We start from the raw sequence: 4,697 nt of genomic DNA, 5'->3' as shown, positions 1-4,697 counted from the left end.
TTCACTTTTGTTTGAAGTAACCTCAACTCACCACTCAATTTCCCCGGTGGGGCTTAAGTGCTGAGAAGCCAGAGGTCATGTCTTTTCTTACAACACATAACAGATAACTTGTGGAGCGTCTGGGCAGCCCCAAACTCCCCTTCTCTGAATTCTTTCCACCCCCAACAACGGTGGGCAATTAGCAGCCATGTTTGCACCGAGCGAGCCAGCCAGCCTGGCCTTAGCTGACTGGACCGACAACTAAGACCTGGGCTTGAAGCTGAGATCTGGCTGAGCCCCATCCCTCGAGGAGGGAGCTGGAATAGAGAGGACCATAAACTCAAGATGTGCGGCTGACTAGACTTGACCCTGGGCCCTGGCAAGCAGTGAGAGCCAGTTTTCAGAAACAGGAAGGAAAATAGACTCCCTCCGAGGAAGAATTGGAGAGCACAAGTCGCCTCTTCCTGCAGGCTTTCTGGTTCCTCATTACAATGTCAAGGCCTGCTAGCACTGCCGACCCTTGTTTTCCATGTGAGACCCCCTGGATTAGTCTGAAATAAGTCCCATCTTCTGTAATCCAAAGGGCCTAGGCAGACCTAACCCAAGGAAGCACTCACTTTTACACTTGGTAAATGCAACAATAAGGTAAACAGTTTACATGTTATTACTCATTATACCGTATCCAGCCATTCACTTGCCAGAGTTACTTTGTACTTCAGAGGTGGCAGAAGAGGTGCTGGAGGAGGAAGGCTGGTGACAGGGTGGCAGAGGCCCCAGGTGACTTAAGCAGGGCCCCCGTAAAGGCAGGGCAGCAGGAATGGCAGGGAAGGGCAGGACGTGGGATGCCGAGGGGGCAGAACTCAGCCAAGCCAGTGGGAGGGAGAAGTGGGGATGGCTCCACGAGTCCCAGCCAGGTAAACGGGCAGTAATGTGGCCACTCACCAAGTCCAAGGAAACATAAGGGAAAGGAGCAGGTCTGTGGGGAAATGGGAGGAACTGGGGAGAAAGGTACAAGCACAGGTTTTTCCACCTGTTCTGCATTTCTGTAGCACAGATAGCTGGAGAAACCAATTTTAAAGGTCACCTGCTTTCTATTATGGAGTCAGAATCTCCTTTTTATTATCATCTCTTTTCTCAGGTTCAATGACAGCCTGTTATTGGATTTTTAATCTGAAGAAATTGATGTTGAAGGAGAGGAATGTATTATTTGAGGCCTCAGGTGATGTCAATTTTGCTGGTTCTCAGTGATCCACACTCTGCGTAGTGTTGGGCCCTACACAGATGAAGTTCTGGGAGATCCTAGATCATGCCTAGGGATGTGGGGGGGGGGGGGGAAGTACTCAAGGCCCTCCTCTCTGCCTTTCCTCAGTTTCCACTGAGGACTAAAGGGTGTCTGTCCTGCTCAGGGAAAGATTTGAGAACAGACAGTCCCGGGAAAGGGGCCCGGCAGGGAACACCACCTCAACAGCCAGTTCAGAGGGGGCACAACAGAGGTCTGATGTGGGGCTGCACAAAGGTTAGAGGACAACAGACTCCTGGGTGGATGTAGGGGCACCAGCCTCCGTGCCCTGTAAGAGCCATGCATCCTTGAAGCCCCTTGTCTGGGCTGCAGGCCAGCACTCACAGTAACAGTCCAGGGCTTGGCCGATCCAGCTGTTTTCTCGTGGGAGGGTTGCCATAAAGACCGGCGTGGTCTGAGACAACATGGAGGCCCTCTGGGGGAGCTCTGGTCCTTAGAATGCAGGTCATGCAGGGAGAACCCCCCCTTGGCAAGCACGCAGCCTTTGTTCCTCTGCCGACTTAAGCAAACTTCTCCCAGGGGACAGCAGTGGTGTACTCTTCCGTCAGCTGCCGCCACTGGACCTTCCCTGTAAGAAACTGCCCAATAAATCCATATGTCTCGTTTGCCATCTCCAGGTCTTCTCTTTGGTCTCTTGGCAACCTATCCTGTACTGTGTATCCAGCTGGGCGTGTGCCGGAACAGTAGATAACAGCTGTAAGAGCCTCATGCCTCCCTGTGAACCACCCCTCCTCCTTCATGTGCCCTCCCCTTTGTGCAAGCTGCCCTTGCCCGCCTCCCTTCCTGTGCCCTCCCTCTCCTGTCCACGGCCCTCCCACACTGCATTCCCTACCCCTCTTTGCTTAGCACACTCCTACTCTTGCTTCAAGACCCAATTCAAATAATGTCCCTTTATCTTAACATCTTCCTCTTACTTGTCCAGGAAGCACTAGTTTCACCCTCCTTTCTTCCCAACTCTATTATGGCATTTATCACACTGCATTAGACTTTCAAAAGGATTTCTGGCAGGATAGCCAAGTGGTTAAGAGCACAGACACCACAGCTGAAACCACCTGGAGCCAAATCCTGGTTCTGCCACGTGTCAGCAGTGTGACCTGGGGCAACGGATTAAATCTCCAAAATCCATCCTTTCTTCATCTAAAAAATCAGATAAAAGTACATGCCTCATAGTGTTCTCATAAGGACTGGATGTACCATGCTTGAAAGGGTATCTGACGTGCAGCAAGTGCCGTGTAAGAGCGAGCGATCATTAATATCACCCCCCTTCTGGGCCACTAACTCCCCAAGACATCAAGCCTGGGTTTGACTTTACCCTTGGCCTCCAAACCTGACACTATCGCCTGCATAAATCTTTGTACTTGGGCAGTGACCAGGGGCCACAACTACCTGGCTCACAGCTTCACTCTCCCTTCTGCCCCAGGACAGAATTTCTTCTTGTCCCAGGAAGCATTCCGGGCTCACCAGGCCCCCAAGCCTGTCTCTTTCCTTCTCTCCAGGTCTCCAAGTTCTATTCGCACACTGCCTTTGAGCTACTCTTATTAAAGTACCAATTTCAGTAAGTCACCTCCCAGATCCAAAGATGGGACTGAAGCTCTCGGTCTTTCCACGACGGAGCCAGGACCACCTCTGCTGGCCGGCTGATCTATGTATCACTCCTTTGGCACCGACCCTCCAGCTAAATAAATGCCACACTAAAATAAACCAGAAAAGCAAGGACAACACTTTTTTTAAATTACACAAGAAACATATTAATAAATTCTCATTGTGGAAAAAGAGAGAAGAAAAAACAAAAGGAGAAAAAACTGCAGAAATATAGGAAATACAAAGCAAAAGCTCCTGACGTCCACTCATACTCCGCCCCAGAAACCGGCACTGTCATCAGTCCACTGTGCCCTTCCAGATCTTTCTAGTCCCTGTTAAGCAAGTAAAGAAATACTAGTTTTGTTTTGCATGGTTCTTTTTTACATAAATGGGATTGTTTGGGGGTTTCTGGTTTGCAACTTGCTTTTTTCATATAGCACTTTGTCTCAGAGACCTTTTCCAAGTTGCAGAGGATTTTGTAGGATGGCTTTAAATAGCTCATTTTCCTCTTGATGGACATCAAGGTTGTTTCCAAAATAAACGACTATTTCATTTTAGTACATCTTCCATCACATGAAATTACCACTTTAAAAATAGGAATATCAAAATAAGAAATAAAAACATGAATTCTGGATTTTTTGGTATTCTAATTTCTTCTGCTTTTATAGCTATATACAATAATCACAAAAACCTTTCTCCTAGGTTGTTTCTATATAGTTAAGTGGCATTACAATAGAAATAACTTAAGAGAAAAAAATAGAGGGTCTATACTTTGCATTTCTTTTTACACACAAGCTTTTGGACCTTGGACAAGTGTACTAGTTACATATTGCTGTGTAACAAATTACCCCTAAACTTAGGGGTTTGAAACAACAAACATTTATTGTCTCACAGTTTCTGTCTGTCGGCTTAGCTGGGTCCTCCGGCTCAGGGTCTCATAGGGGCAATCAAACTATCTGCCAGGCCTGGGGTCTTGGCTGGACGTTGCCCACAAACATCAGTTCCTTGCAGCTTGGGCCTTTTCATAGAGCTGCGCACAGCGTGGCAGGTGGCTTCACCCACGGACAGGGCTCAGAGAGGGACAGGCAGAGATAGAGAGCTGGACAGAAGTCTTAGTCCTTTTGTAACCTAATCTGGACAGTGACATTCTATCTCTGTGGCTGTATTCTATTCATTTAAAGCGAGTTGGGAGGTCCAGCTGTCACGTGAACAGAGGAGATTACACAGGGGGCAGGCGCCAGGGGCAGGGACCATCACAGCCATCATAAAAGCTACTTACTACAACCAACTTGGCCTCTCTGTTGCTCCGTTTTGTCATCTGTAAAGATTTACCTCATAAGAGACATAGTGAGGATTAAAAGAATTAAACGTGTAAAGTGCTCAGAACAGTACTTGGCACACAGTGTGAGAGAAATAGTAGCTAAGTCCGGGCACAAAAATAATGCAAGTACATACACCTACTCGGTGCCATAGACAGTCCCAACTCCGTGGGGATTATTCAAGAAACACCTGCATTAAATGACACACAGTTACTCAAAAGAAGGTTGAGCATGTGGAAATTACCCCCGAAACAAAAGTTCTTGATAAAAGTAAAAGTTCCTACCATGATTAGCAGGGGGCCTCTCAGTCACCTCTGAATTTCCCACAAGCTTTCCCCTTAGCAGAAATTTCCACGCAGCAAGCTCTGGGGCACCCCTGAGTCATCTCTAAACCTAAACAGAAAGAGCTGACCACACTCTGCTCTGAAAATGCACACCATTCGCCCGAAAGCAGAAGTTGCCCCATGCGCAAAACTGCACTATTCCTAAGTTAGAGAAAGGAGGGTGAGAGCTTGTCT

The 4,697-nt window shown here is 47.8% G+C and overlaps 1 long non-coding RNA gene across 1 annotated transcript; it reads right to left on the bottom strand.

Moving 5' to 3' along the window:
• Positions 1–1,073: 1,073 nt before the first annotated feature.
• Positions 1,074–4,697, bottom strand: LOC138918101 (uncharacterized). Its single transcript, XR_011427090.1, has 4 exons — positions 4,464–4,697; positions 4,316–4,369; positions 2,844–2,970; positions 1,074–1,857 (listed from the first exon to the last, which is right to left on the bottom strand). It is a non-coding gene; the product is annotated as an uncharacterized lncRNA (long non-coding RNA).

This window comes from Equus caballus, chromosome 16 (genome assembly GCF_041296265.1).
Source record: "Equus caballus isolate H_3958 breed thoroughbred chromosome 16, TB-T2T, whole genome shotgun sequence".
Taxonomy (NCBI): domain Eukaryota; kingdom Metazoa; phylum Chordata; class Mammalia; order Perissodactyla; family Equidae; genus Equus; species Equus caballus.
This window is presented reverse-complemented; position numbering and strand designations above follow the sequence as displayed.